General features: G+C 31.0%; 1 long non-coding RNA gene across 2 annotated transcripts; it reads right to left on the reverse strand.

Moving 5' to 3' along the window:
• Positions 1–1453: 1453 nt before the first annotated feature.
• On the reverse strand, positions 1454–14724 carry LOC134709584 (uncharacterized). Of its 2 annotated transcripts, XR_010105989.1 has the most exons (5): positions 14601–14724; positions 10729–10784; positions 10173–10236; positions 4545–4668; positions 1454–1589 (listed from the first exon to the last, which is right to left on the reverse strand). It is a non-coding gene; the product is annotated as an uncharacterized LOC134709584 (long non-coding RNA). The 2 variants fall into 2 exon arrangements; XR_010105992.1 differs by lacking the exon at positions 10173–10236.
• Between the last annotated feature and the right edge of the window lie 2179 nt (positions 14725–16903).

Here is a 16903-nt window from a genome sequence, read left to right on the forward strand (position 1 = left end):
GTTTTTAGAACCACAGACTATTTACATTCAGATTACTTTTCAGAACCACAGACAATACATTCAGACTGTGAAGGAGAACCACAGACAAGACACACTAACGTACCTAACAATTAGACAATTCATTAAGAACACATGCAATACATATAGGTTTAAGTGGATTAACGACCCACCTTTTATGTAAGTTTGTTTACACATTGTTGTCAATATAATGGAATTTTATACACCTGAGAGGTTAAGCTAGCTATAAAACCAGGTTAAAGCCACCAGTTTCTACATCGGAAAATGTCTGTACCCTTTCAGTAAAAAGACAGGTGGTATACCAAATATGTCTGTGTTTTTTTCAAACATCGTTATATATAAATGGAATTTGATTTGAGTCATACAAGCGCTATAAAGCCAGGTTAAATCCACCATTTTTTGCATTTAAGAATGCAGGTACAAAGTCAGGAATATAACAGTTGCTGTTTATTCATTTGATGTATTTTATCATTTGATTTTGCCATTTGATCAGGAACTTTCCGTTTCTGCTTTTCCTAGGAGCTCTGTAATTTTGTTATTTTGTTATTTTACTTCATACAAATAAAGCATATTCTTTTTGCTGTGCATGTTCTTATTTTGTGTCATGGAAGAATACCCATATCATGTGTTATTCTAATACATGAAGAAAATCTAGAAGTAATCTTTCAACTGAACATTATTTCACACATGCTTAAAATTAAACACTTGAAATGTGGTATGATTATCAGGAAGATAACTATCCAATGGAGACTTTCAAAAATGGCAAAACACATACCATATTGTATAATTTAGTTCAAAGGAGAAAACCAGCCATGTCATTAGTGTAGAAAACTTGGGGTCAACACATTCAGAAAGTGAGTAGGTTAAAATCAATCCAGTTTAGTCTGGTGTAAAATCATTCTGTAATTGCCAAAAGTGCATTTGATATAAAACACGTGTAAGGCAATTTGCTATAAAATATACATTTCCAAGGGACATTACTCCTGGGGAAAAAGTGAATTAATTGAAATGAATTTCAAACTAACCCCAATTATTGCCAAGATAAACCTTCAATATGAATTTCGTAGCAATCCTATGAATGATGTAGATTTGAAAAAGCTTTCCATGCAATTTTTCATATGATTTATATATCCAATGGGAATAACTCCATCAATAATAATTGTTTGGCACTGATTATGAATCCCCTATAAAATGAATTATAAACACTAACTTAACTAGGAGCTACATTCAGTTTAAAGGTAATCAAGTATAAAGGCATATTAAAACTGCTTCTGAAATTTCTAGTTGTTACAGATACACACGTTAGAAAAATGGTTAAAAAAAGATATGCATTTTTCACTTTACTCGGAGTATCCCATGTTGGCAAAGAACCCCAAGCATGAGAAGGAGAAATGACATAAAGTATCTAAAAACATAATATAACATGATTTATTCTATGTAGTTCTTTAATACTAATTGAATATAACTAAAACACAAATCTAAGTGCAGTAAAAATAGTCTCCTCTGTTCTGTAGACATTCTTGTCTCTCATGCTTTCTTAACTGTGTGGTAGGCACTAAATCTTGTTTAACCTAAAAAAAAAATAACGATATGGTTCAGTTGACCAAAAAATTATTCCAAAACAATACAAAATTTAAAAGCTTCAAACAGTTGTTATTGGCTTTATATCTGAGGACAAATAGGATATTTCACCATTGCAATGGCAGAATCCCAAGATAGTATCAAAATGTAAAACTTATAATGCAGAAATTCAATTCACTTGTGAGAGCAATCATTTAAATGAAAAGTTCAAATCATTTTTTTCTTGGGTAATTACTTTCCTTTGATTTACAACTGTGATGATTAAAAGAAAAAGTGTTGTGATAGACAAACATAGTGTGGTGATAGACAAACATAGTGTGGTGAGAGACAATAGTGTGGTGATATACAAACATAGTGTGGTGATAGATATACAGACTGTGAGGACAGATTTATACATGGTGGTAATTGATTATGTGTGGCAGTAGATATATTATATGTGGTCATAATTATATATTATGTATGGCAGTAGATACATAATGTGTGGTGGTATATACATTATGTGTGTGCCAGCAGATGTATTATGTCGACAATGTACAATAACACCGAAATAATATATTTATTAGGTTTACTCATCATGAATGTTAGAATCATTGACCGACAGTTAGTATACCATATTTGATGCTTTTATTGAAAAGACACCTAACATGATATTTACATATAATATTGCATAATATGTTGAAGCAGTTATTCTTTAAACACATTTCTTTCAAATCATTTCATTTCAACCAGGATTGTTTCATGCTAATCCACTTTCAAATTGGTAAAAATAGGGATTTAAGAGATATACCCAGTGGTGTGATAGACATAATATATAAATTGAGGTGAAAATCTAAAGAGTAAGGTGATAGATATTTTGAGTGAGGTGAAACATATAAAATGAGGTGATTGATTTACAAGGTGAGGTGATTGGTATTTTTAGTAAGGTGATAGGGTATATTGTGTGGAGATGTACATAGAGAATTTTGGGGTAGATATAGGGTTAATTGGGATAGATATAGGGAGTGTGTGGTCATTGATAATTCATGTGAGGTGAAAGTATGTAAAGTAAGGTGATATGTGTTTATAATGTGGACATAAACAAAGGTACTGTGTTGATAAATATGGATAGCATGGGCATAGATATAGAATGTGTGTGGTGATTGATATATAAAGTGAGGTGATGGATAAAAAAAAGTAAGGTGATATGTGTTTATGATGTGGTTATAAACATGGAGACTGCGGGGAGAGATGTTGAGAGTATGGGGATAGATATAGAGAGTGTGTGGTGATTGATATATGAAGTGAGGTGATGGATAAATAAAGTAAGGTGATATGTGTTTATTATGTGCAGATATACATAGAGAGGTTTGAGGTAGATATCGAGAGTATGGGGATATATATAGAGAGGGTGTGGTGATTGATATATAAAGTATGGTGATTGAATAATAAAGTAAGGTGATAGGTGTTTAATATGTGGAGATATACATAGAGACTTTTGGGGTAGATATAGAGAGTGTGTGGTCATTGATAATTTATGGTAGGTGAAAGTATGTAAAGTAAGGTGATAGGTCTTTATAATGTGGTCATAAACATAGAGACTGTTGGGATAGAAATGGAGAGTATAAGGATAGATATAGATATTGTGTGGTGATTGATATATAAAGTGAGGTGATGGATAAAAAAGGTAAGGTGATAGGTGTTTGTAATGTGGTCATACACATAGAGACTGTGGGGAAAAGATATCTAGAGTATGGGCATAAATAAAGAGTGTGTGTGGTGAGTGACATAGAGAATGTGGTGATAGACACAGAGATGATGGGGATAATTATAGAGAGTGTGGTGATTGATATATAAAGTGAGGTGATTGATAAATAAAGTAAGGTGATAGGTGTTTAATTTGTGGAAATATACAGACTTTTGGGGCAGATATAGAGAGTGGGGGATAGATATAGAGAGTGTGTGTGGTGATTGATTTATAAAGTGAGGTGATTGATTTATAAAATGAGGTGATTGATAAATTAAGTAAGGTGATAGGTTTTTATTAAGTGGAAATATACAGAAAGACATTCGGGTGGATATAGAGAGTATGGGGATAGATATAGAGAGTGTGTGGTGATTGATGAATAAGCTGAGGTGATAGGTGGTTAATATGTGGAGATATACAGACAGACCTAAGGGGTAGATATAGTGATTATGGGGATAGATTACAGAGTGTGGTGATTGATACATAAAGAAAGGTGATGGATAAATAAAGTAAGTTGATAGGTGTTTATAATGTGGTCGTAAACATAGAGACTGTGGGGATAGATATCTAGAGTATGGGCATAGATAAACAGACTGCGTGGTGAGTGACATAGAGAATGTGATGATAGACACAGAGATAATGAGGATAATTATAAAGAGTGTGGTGATTGATATATAAAGTGAGGTGATTGATAAATAAAGTAAGGTGATAGGTGTTTAATTTGTGGAAATATACAGACTTTTGGGGCAGATATAGAGAGTGGGGGATAGATATAGAGAGTGTGTGTGGTGATTGATTTATAAAGTGAGGTGATTGATTTATAAAATGAGGTGATTGATAAATAAAGTAAGATGATAGGTGTTTATTAAGTGGAGATATACAGAAAGACATTTGGGGTGTATATAGAGAGTATGAGGATAGATATAGAGAGTGTGGTGATTGATATATAAAGTGAGGTGATTGATAAATAAAGTAAGGGTGTAGCTTCTGTATAATGCGGAGATATACATGGAAACTGTTATGATATACATAATGACTGTTGGCATAGGTATGAAGAGTGTAGTGATAGATAATCATAGTATGAGGATAGCTATTGAGACTGTTGAGATAGATATGGAGAGTGTGGTGATGAATACAGCGACTGCAGCAATGGAGGAATTTATCAACCACCACACTGTATATATCTTTTAATGAGTATCATTTTTTATAAAAAATACTTTACCATCATCACTATTGCTGAGTGCTGCTTGGTTGTAAATCATTTAACTATTTTTGTTATTTCATTTATCTTTTCTTCAATTTTCACCAATGACCTGTAAATCCCTGGAAAATCTTGTTTGGTATTTCTGTCAGAAGAACACAAATATAAATAATCAATTTTATAATTGCTACATGATAAGTGTACAATCTTATACAAACATATCTAAGTGGACATTGCATATCTGCATATCTCCTTCCACTGTAAATTATACAATAACCAGTCCATTTCTCTCACGTATAGAAGATACAACAATAGTATACCGTCTAGTGAAAAACAGATAACGAATGATGATAGATGTCATTGTTGTGTTACTATAAATATGATAAGATGGTGATAAATAGATATAGATTGGTGATAAGTGTGGACTTAGTTATAGTTGGGTTATGTGTATATACAGTAGTAAGATATATACAGTGTGATGATATATAAACAAAAAGATGATATATATATACATACTGTGTGGTGACATATATCAATGGTGTTGTGATTGATTTAAACAGTGTAGTGAGTTAATAGATACATATGTGCAGGGGATACATATATAAAAAAATATATATAAAATGTGATGAAAAAAAATCAACAGTGAGGTCAATAAGATATTTTCAGGGAGGTCATACATATATAAAATGAGGAGATAGATATATAAATTAAGGTGAGAGATATAAAAATTGTGGTGACAGATACACAGTGTGGTGATATATGTATAAAATTAGGTGATAGAGATATAAAATGTAGTAATATATGTAGAGTGTGGTGATAGATATATTAAATAAGGTGATAGATATATGAAATGAGGTATAACTTACATAAAATGAGGAGATAGATATACAAATTAAGGTGATAGATATATAGAGTGAGGTGATAGATACATAAAGTGCAGTGATACATGTTTAAAGTGAGGTGATAGATGAATAAAGTGATGTGATTGATATGTATGTACATATATATAGCGAGGTCATAGCTTATAGTGAAGTGATAAATATATATAGTAAGATTAGAGAAATAAATAGTTTGGTTATAGATAAATAGTGAAGTAATAGATATAAATAGTTTGGTTATAGATAAGTGTCTGGTGGAAAGAACATTTACAATGATGTCATCAAGATATTTTCAGAGAGGTGACAGAGGAGGGACTACATATATAAAGTGAAAAGGAAGAAAAATATTGACAGTCAGGCCAATAAGATATTAGCAATGAGGTGATGCATCAATAAAATGAGGACATTGATATATAAAGTGAGGTAATATATATATATAAAGGTTGGTTTAAATTATAGTTGTGTCTTAGATTTAAAAAGTGAGGTGATACAAATGTATAGTGAAGTAAAATATACATAAAGTAAGGTGATCAATGTATAAATTGAAGAGATAATCAAAGCATGGTACCAGATGTTCGGTGTGGTGACAGATATATTAAGTGTGGTGATAGATACATAAAGTGTTGTGACCTATCACCAGTTAGGTGATAAATGTATATAGTGAGGTGAAAGATATATAAAGTGTGGTGATAGATACATAAAGTGTGGTGATAGATATATAAAGTGTTGTGACATATGATCAGATAGGTGATAGATATATAAAGTGTGGTAATAGATACATAAAGTGTGTTGACATATGATCAGATAGGTGATAGATATATAAAGTGAGGTAATAGATACATAAAGTGTGTTGACATATGATCAGATAGGTGATAGATATATAAAGTGAGGTAATAGATACATAAAGTGTGGTGACATATGATCAGTTAGATGATAAATGTATATATTGAGGTGATAGATATATAAAGTGTAGTGATAGATATATAAAGTGTGGTGATAGATATATAAAGTATGGTGATAGATATATAAAGTGTGGTGATAGATACATAACGATTTGTGACATGTGAGTAGTTATGTAATAGATGTATATAATGAGTTGATAGATATATAAAGTGTGGTGATAGATATATTAAGTGTGGTGATAGATATATAAAGTGTGGTGATAGATACATAAAGTGTGGTGACATATGATCAGTTAGATAATAAATGTATATATTGAGGTGATAGATATATAAAGTGTGGTGATAGATATATAAAGTGTGGTGATAGATATATAAAGTGTGGTGATTGATATATAAAGTGTAGTGATAGATACATTAAGTGTGGTGACATATGATTAGTTAGGTGATAGAAGTATAAAGTGTGGTTATAGATACATACAGTGTGGTGATATATGATGAGTTAGGTGAAAGATATATAAAGTGTGGTGATAGATATATAAAGTGTTGTGACATATGATCAGATAGGTGATAGATATATAAAGTGTGGTAATAGATACATAAAGTGTGTTGACATATGATCAGATAGGTGATAGATATATAAAGTGAGGTAATAGATACATAAAGTGTGGTGACATATGATGAGTTAGGTGATAGCTATATAAAGTGTGGTGATAGATACATAAAGTGTGGTGATAGATACATAAAGTGTGGTGATAGATATATAAAGTGAGGTAATAGATACATAAAGTGTGGTGACATATGATGAGTTAGGTGATAGCTATATAAAGTGTGGTGATAGATACATAAAGTGTGGTGATAGATATGTAAAGTGTGGTGATAGATACATAAGGTGTGGTGACATATGATTAGTTAGGTGATAGAAGTATAAAGTGTGGTTATAGATACATACAGTGTGGTGATATATGATGAGTTAGGTGAAAGATATATAAAGTGTGGTGATAGATACATAAAGTGTGGTGATAGATATATAAAGTGTTGTGACATATGATCAGATAGGTGATAGATATATAAAGTGTGGTAATAGATACATAAAGTGTGTTGACATATGATCAGATAGGTGATAGATATATAAAGTGAGGTAATAGATACATAAAGTGTGGTGACATATGATGAGTTAGGTGATAGCTATATAAAGTGTGGTGATAGATACATAAAGTGTGGTGATAGATATATAAAGTGTGGTAATAGATACATAAAGTGTGGTGACATATGATTAGTAAGGTGATAGAAGTATATAGTGAGGTGATAGATATACAAAATGTGGTAATAAATACATAAAGTGTGGTGCATATGATTAGTTAGGTGATAGATGTATATAGTGAGGTGATAGATATATAAAGTGTGGTGATAGATATATAAAGTGTGGTGATAGATACATAAAGTGTGGTGACATATGATTAGTTAGGTGATAGAAGTATAAAGTGTGGTTATAGATACATACAGTGTGGTGACATATGATGAGTTAGGTGATAGATATATAAAGTGTGGTGATAGATACATAAAGTGTGGTGATAGGTATATAAAGTGTTGTGACATATGATCAGATAGGTGATAGATACATAAAGTGTGGTAATAGATACATAAAGTGTGGTGACATATGATCAGATAGGTGATAGATATATAAAGTGAGGTAATAGATACATAAAGTTTGGTGACATATGATGAGTTAGGTGATATATATATAAAGTGTGGTGATAGATACATTAAGTGTGGTGATAGATATATAAAGTGTGGTAATAGATACATACAGTGTGGTGACATATGATTAGTTAGGTGATAGAAGTATATAGTGAGGTGATAGATATACAAAGTGTGGTAATAGATACATAAAGTGTGGTGCATATGATTAATTAGGTGATAGAAGTATATAGTGAGGTGATAGATATACAAAGTGTGGTGATAGATACATAAAGTGTTGTGAATTATGATTAGTTGGGTGATAGATGTATAAAGTGTGGTTATAGATACATAAAGTGTGGTGACACATGATCAGTTAGGTAATAGATGTATAGTGAGGAGATAGATACATAAAGTGTGGTGATATATGATCAGTTAAATGAAAGATGTATAAAGTTAGGTGATAGATATATAAAGTGTGGTGATAGATATATAAATTGTGGTGATAGATATATAAAGTGTGGTGATAGATTTATAAAAGGTGATGATAGATGTATATAGTGTGGTAATAGATACATAACATGAAGTGATAGATACATAAATTGTGGTGACATATGATCAGGTAGATGATAGATGTATATAGTGAGGTGATAGATATATAAAGTGTGATGATAGATATATAAGGTGTGGTGATAGATCTGTAAAGTGTGGTGATAGATATATAAAGTGTTTTGATAGAAATACAAAGTGTGTTGACAGATATACAGTGTGGTGACAGATGTATAAAGTGATAAATGCATTAAGTTATGTGATAAATACATAAAGTTATTGGATAGATATATAAAATGAGGTGAGATATATATATATATATATATAGAGAGAGAGAGAGAGAGTTAGGACATTAATATATATAGCTATAGTGAAGTGCTAAATATATAAAAAGTGAGGTGATAAATGAAAGGGCAAGGTGTTATATGTATCAAGTAAGGTTATAAACGTATCAAGTAAGGTTACAGATATATAAAGAAAGGTGTTAGATGTATTATTTGTTGAGTTACAAATATAGTCCCCTCAAAGATATATCAATAGAGGTTTACATATAAACAGTGAGATTATAAATATATAGTGTGAGGTGATTGATATATAAGGCAAGATGATGGGTATTTAAAGTAAGTAATAGGTGTATATGATGTGGTGGTATATATAGATACTGTGGGGATATATATAGAGAGTATGGTGATTGTTATAGAGTGTGGTGATTGATATATAATGTGAGGTTAAAGGTATCTTAAGTAAGTTGATAGGTGAGGCATAAGGAGATATACATAGAGACTTTTGGGATAGATATAGAGAGTATAAGTATAGATAAGTATAGATATAGAGAGTGTGATTGTGATGATTGATATATTAATTGAGGTGATAGGTATTTAAACTTAGGTGATAGGTGTATGTTATGTGGTGATATACAGACTGTTGGGATAGCTATAGAGAGTATAGGTATAGATATAGGGAGTGGTGGTTGATATGTGAGGTGATAGGTATATATAATGTGGTGATACACATAGAGACTGTAGGGGTAGATAAAGACAGTATGATGATAATTATAGAGTGTGGTTATTGATATATACCATGAGCTGATAGTAAGGTGATAGGTGTTTATAATGTGGTAATATACAAATACATTCATCATAGATACCAGGACTAAATTTTGTATAGTATATATGCCAGACACAAGTTTCGTCTACAAAAGACTCATCAGTGACGCTCGAATCCAAAAAAGTTTAAAAGGCTGAATAAAGTAACAGACTGAAGCGATAGATATTGAGAGTATGGTAATAGATATAGAGACTGTAGCGATAGATATGCAGTGCGGTATGATAAAAATGAAATTTCATGTGTTAAAATAATCACTATATAAATTTGTTACTAAAGGATATATACATGTATTCAATAAGGATGTTTGACCAACATTTATTATACAATATTCCTATTTTTATTTACATAATACATGTGCATGATTACAAGAATGTAGACGAGTCATTGATATAGATATTGTGCGATATGCTGTAGCAGTTTTCCTCATAATCATTTTCTAACAAACCCTTCACCATCACTATAAACAGAATTGCTGAGTGCTTCTTTGTTATAAATCATTAAATTATACTTGTTATTTTATTTGAAATTAAATATACCTTTTTCTTTTCTTCCATTTTCACCCATTACATCTTGATCCTTTTAAAATCGTGTTTTGTATCTCTGTAAGAAAAATCAAAATATAAATAATAATTCCTACATGAAGTCATTATAGGTTTACAAGCTTATACAAACATATATCAATGGAAAAGCAGAATTTGTTGGAATTTCTTTACCGTTTTAAAATTAAAAATATTAAGAAGCTATATAACCTATGTTAAATTTTAGAATTGTACAAGTTTTACAACTTAGTTATACGGTATTAACTGTTTTATTGTATAAATTTCAAATAATTTTCAAAAGTGTTGTTATATATATACAGTGTGGTTGTTGATATATATAGTGTGGGGATATCCAATATAATCAGGATAGTTGGTAGCTAATAAAAAAAAAACCTGAATCAATCCATTTCTTTCTAGATACACCAACTGTATTTGAAGCAGTTTTTTCATGACATAGCTTCTTCTTCTTCTAAATATCATGAATATTCTGGCAAGTTGTGCATGATTAAAATGAATAATCAAAATGAGAAGCAGTTTTCTTCTTGATGTGTACCTTTGTATTACTTCCTTTCCATCAGAATTTATCAAGGTCCACTGTAGAATAGCAATCTGGAAAAATTCATATAAAAAATAACATTACAAATTCAGTAAATCAAATGACATTCTACCATATCAACAAACTGTTATATGAGGCCCATTCTTACTTGTTAACATATATTAAAGCTGTTTTTTTTACTTTTTAACATATGGATATACAAATCTTTAATATATATAAAAAAAAAATTGTACTAGATCTATATAGTACAAGGAAAGACAAATTTATTTTTTAGATTGCATAGTGTGAATAGTGTGAAAATAGATATACACTGATTAAAACTGATGTGGAAAGGTAACACATGGCCAGCGAAAGCTTCATTTATATGAAGCCCAGGTGGTCGTGTGGTCTAGCGGGATGGCTACAGTGCATATATTTATATAGTCAGGTGAAAGATATATAAAGTGTGGTGATAGAAATATAAAGTGTGATGATAGATATATCAAGTGTTGTGACAAATGATCAGATAGGTGTTAGATATATAAAGTGTGGTGATAGATACATTAAGTGTGGTGATAGATACATAAAGTGTGGTGATAGAAACATAAAGTGTTGTGACATATGATCAGTTAGGTAATAGATGTATATAGTGTGGTGATAGATACATAAAGTGTGGTGATAGATACATAAAGTGTGGTGATAGAAACATAAAGTGTTGTGACATATGATCAGTTAGGTAATAGATGTATATAGTGTGGTGATAGATACATAAAGTGTGGTGATAGATACATAAAGTTTTGTTACATATGATGAGTTAGGTGATAGATATTTAAAGTGCGGTGATAGATACATAAAGTGTGGTGACATATGATCAGTTAGGTGATAGATGTATATAGTGAGGTGATATATATATAAAGTGTGGTGATAGATACATAAAGTGTGGTGACACATGATCAGTTAGGTGATAGATGTATAAAGTGTGGTTATAGATACATAAAGTGTGGTGACACATGATCAGTTAGGTGATAGATGTATAGTGTAGTGATAGATACTTAAAGTGTGGTGATATATGATCAGTTAAGTGAAAGATGTATAAAGTTAGGTGATAGATATATTAAGTGTGGTGATAGATGTATAAAGTGTTGTGATAGATGTATATAGTGTTGTGATAGATGTATATAGTGTGGTGATAGATGTATATAGTGTGGTGATAGACATAACATGTGGTGATAGATACATAAAGTGTGGTGATATAGATTTCTATTGAGGTGATTTATACTTATTAATATGGTGATATATAATTAGAGAGTTGATAGTCTATATATACAGTGAGGTCATAAATATATACATAGAGTAGTAATAAATAAAAATATAAACATCTTTTATGGTAAATATGTATAACATTCATTACATTGTATAAAGTCATGATTTTATACAGAATGGTGATAAATATAAAAAAAAATGTATTGATAGAAGTATAGAGAAGTAATAGATTATTAGTGTGGGGATATATATATAATATATATATATATAGAGAGGTGATAGATATATTCAATATGTTAATATAAATATAAAGAGAGATGACAGGTAAAACTGTGATGTGATAGATAAATGAGGTGAGGTGGTAGATATAAAATGTGGTGACAGCTTTATAAAGAGTGGTGATGTATAGATATATAGTGTGGTGAAAGAGAAAAAAGTGAGGTGATTCACTGATTGGTGTATAATGTTAGGTGATGGATATATAAAGTGTGATGATAGAAATGTGAAGCTACCTAAAGGAAATCTAGTGAGGCGATAAATATAAACAGTGAGGCCATAGACATATAAAGGGAGGCAGTTAATGACTATAGTATGGTGTAAAAGGTATTCAGAGAGATACAAATATAAACATCTTTTGGTGATAATATATACAGTATTGTACAAATTGGTATTTATACAGAACAGTGATAGTTATATATAATGCTTTTAGTTATATACAGTGTGTTGATTGAATTATAAAGCAGTAATAGATTTAAAAAGTGGTAATACATGTATATATATTCAGTGTGTGTTGATATTAATATAAAGTGGTGATGGATAAATATGTTGATGATACAAAAGTGTAGTGATAGATTAAGTGAGGTGAAAGATGTATAGTAAAGACATAGATATATAGTTAGTGGATATCTATATCTGAAGTGGTATATATATAAAGTATGGTGATAGAGAGATAAAGTGATAAAGTGATAGATATTGTAGATGGTGATAGATATATATTGTGATAAATAATGGAAAATATATATAAAAAGATCTGAATTAAACACCTTTAGTGTTAGATATATATACAGTATTGTACAAAGTGGTGATTAATACAGAATGGTGATAAATATATACAGTGGTTTTAGATATATACAGTGTGTTAATAGATTTATAGAGTGGTGATAAATATATAGTGTGGTGATAGATATATACGGGAGTGTTGCACAAAGTGGTGATTGATACAGAATGGTGATAAATAGATAGTGTGGTGATAGATATATATGGGAGTGTTGTAAAAAGTGGCAATTGATACAGAATGGTGATAAATAGATAGTGTGGTGATAGATATATACGGGAGTGTTGTACAAAGTGGCTATTGATACAGAATGGTGATAAATAGATAGGGTGGTGATAGATATATACAGTGTTGTATAAAGTGGTGTTTAATGCAGAATGGTGATAAATATATACAGTGGATTGATAGGTTTATAGAGTGGTGATAAATATATAGTGTGGTGATAGATATATTTAGTGTGGAGATTTTAATATATTGGTGATCTATAGTGTAGTGATAAATAAAGTGAGGTGATAGATATATAGATTGGTGAGAGATATAAAAACAGTAGGATGATAGATATATACAGTGGTGATAGATGTTTGCAATGGTGATAGATATATACAATGGTAATATATATCATGTATGTTTACATTGGTGATAAAAAATAAATATTTTTTATATTGTTTTTATTATAAATATTTTTTAACTTGATATATAGCATTCCCGACCTGTTGATTATTTTCATTTAATATAGGTGTGGTTAGTTTGATCTTACATTGTAGTTGTTCATTGGTCAATATTTGATTATGACGTAAAATTTTCATGCTTTCATCTGAAATTCCCATTGTGACGACATGAAAAGACAGAGAAATATATTTAACCTCTAAATCTTGTGCAATACTATATTTATCCCCTCTTGACTGTGTCAAAAACAATTGATTTTAATATGGCCTAAAGGAATGTGTACTTTTCTATCGTCAAGGATAAAAAATTACTGTTATAAATGTCATAATAAAAATATTGTCGATTGTCTATATTGTCTATTGTCATTTGGCAATTTTTATTTACGGTTATAAGTGAAGACAGGGGTACCAAGATTCCCAGGGGATTACAAGTATCACCCTCATACATGTACATGACTGGGGGTAGGAGGGGTCATGATCCCAAAATCCTGGGATTAAAAACATGAAATCCCGAGATCCTGAATTTAAATAAATTTAAATCCCTACATCCCGAAATTCAAAAATAGAATTCCTGGATACCTAATAGTCAATCCCAAAATCCTGAAGCTAAAAACACCCAATCCTGGTGTCCTGATAAAGGTCCTATCCCCCTCATACATGCACGATCCATAACAATCTTTTAAAAACTTTCTGGACTCCCCAAGAAATCATTTCGGCCACCTCTTATGAACACTGACCGGACACAAACTCATGAAAAGTATTAATTGTCCGGCTCTTTTGAACCAGATCACATTTTGTAGATGGAAAAGGAAAAAGGGGGGGGGGGGGAACCTCCTTTCCTTTAAAATGTTATTTTGCATTTAAAGATGATGTATGTTTTCATTGTTACAATGCATTATTTTTCATACCTTTCACATGTTTTTTTTACGTTTTAGAAGTTATGTGTGCTCTTAAGGACGAGAAAGAGAGCCACTTCAGCAACTGAGCAAGTGTATTTTCTTTCGCAGATAAAATGTAAATAGATGCGTACAAATCTATCTCCAAAAAGAAGATTTTTCAAAAATGAAAGTAGGAAATTCGGTGGGCGTTTCTTGCGCATGCGCACAGAACACGGTGATAGTTACGGTGACTGTATCAGGAACCTTGCATATTATATACCTCGCCATACTCCATACTACCATGACGGCCATAGGATGAATCGGCCATACCCCGAAAAGATGAAACGGCCATAGTACAAAAACGGCCATACTTTGAAAAGACGTATCGTCCATTGTTTTTTTTTTTTTTTATAGATGTTATAGATGAATTATTTTGATACTTATACATGGTTATTATAACTTTTAAATAAACTATACTGTTTTTACATTATTTTTCATCTTAATTTTTGTTATATCTTTTGTTTACTCGTTATAAATTTATCGTAGATGAATGTGTTTAATCTAATAAAATATTAAAATATCTTATTGTTTTCTAGATGATTGTTTGATATCTTGTGTATAGCAAATAGAACAAAATGAATAAATATTAATGACTATATCCGAATGGGAGACTAATTTCTGTCATAATTAAAACAATGAGTTCAGTTTTGAAATATAAAACAAGGTAATCAGCTGTAATCAAGTAATGATTAAGTTGGAAATTTAAGAAGATTGTTGATTGCTGTCTTGGTCAGCCATCAAGACCGTCTTTCCTACAGCCGAGATAAAGGGGTGTTCATTCCACTGGTGCCAAGCAGTCATGCGGAAGGTTGCCAAGTTGGGTTTGAAGACCGCCTATGACTCCAAGATAAAGATTTTTTGACTATTAAAAAATTGTATAGAATCAAAAGATGCATGATATGATACGCAATTAGATAAATTTCCACCAGATACTAAAAGTTAGAAACTCTGAGAAGAAACTATTATAGTTCGCCGTACAACCTTTTACTACAATGACCAAAAGCCATACCGCATCATACAGTTAGCTTTCAAAGGCCATGACATGAATCGACAAATGGTAAACAACTCAAATGACATAACCAATGGCCTGATTTATGTTTTCCAGCTAACTGTGTTGATGAGGTGCTGTCTAAATTTTACTTAAACATCATATCTTACTTTCGGAGATGGACATTACACGAGAATATCAGACAACATCGATACAATAAACCCTGCTTCCTTAAGACATGGCAGTAAAATCATTGGCTTTTTTTCAAAGGTCATAAAAACTGCACGAGGGCAGAGGTCTCATTGTAACATGACTATTTAATATTGTAATATTGTAAATTTATCACTCAGGTTTTATAAAAAAAAATTAATCTTTTTTGTATACTGGGATTCTCTCGCAGCGTTGAAGACCCATTGGTGGACTTCGGCTGTTGTCCGTTCTTTGGTCGGGTTGTTGTCTCTTTGACGTATCCCCCATTTCCAATCTCAATTTTCTATTCTTTATCTTTTGTTTAAATTTATATTGTACAAACACTGAATTTTTTTAATGACAATAATATTGACTTTATTAAAACGCACGTCTTATATTAAAAAGAAAAACTGAGACGAATATTTTCTTCTTCCAAAGTAGCAACGTATTTGAATCTGTATTTCTAGAAACATGATCTATTCCAGATATTCATTGAATTCTTTAAAACGCACATCTTTACAGGAAAACTGTGAGACCGGGGAAATCTCTCTTTCTTCAAAAGTATCAACGTACTTGAATTTGTATACATAGATGCATTTTCTATTTCTAATGTCTAGATTGAATTTATTTAATATGATACTGTGAGACGAATCTTTTCTTCTTCCGAGTAGCAACGTATTTGTATCTGTATATCTAGATGTATGTTCTGTTTCTGCTATTCATCCATAAAGATGTTAAGGGAATTGTTCTATCAGATGTTTCCATTTGTAGTTCTCTGTGATGTATACAATGATAGATGTAACGAATAATGAGACACAAATAACTTTATATTTTTCCTTGGAGAATGATATATGATCAGATTAGTTCTTTTGATTTTCTTTATTGATCAAGATTGTGTCACGTGATCGATGCTAATCAAGTATACGGATTCTTATATCAGTGAAAGTTTTGATGTAATCTACAGTAAAATAAATATAAATACGTCTAGACGTATAAACGAAAAATAAGGCAGGAGGTAATTTGTTATAGCTCCGACCACAACGTACGAAATGTAAATGGTTGTATATTAAGCCATTCCAGGAGCCGTGTCCAGAGA

The sequence above is a fragment of the Mytilus trossulus genome, chromosome 1 (assembly GCF_036588685.1).
Source record: "Mytilus trossulus isolate FHL-02 chromosome 1, PNRI_Mtr1.1.1.hap1, whole genome shotgun sequence".
In the NCBI taxonomy this organism is placed as follows: domain Eukaryota; kingdom Metazoa; phylum Mollusca; class Bivalvia; order Mytilida; family Mytilidae; genus Mytilus; species Mytilus trossulus.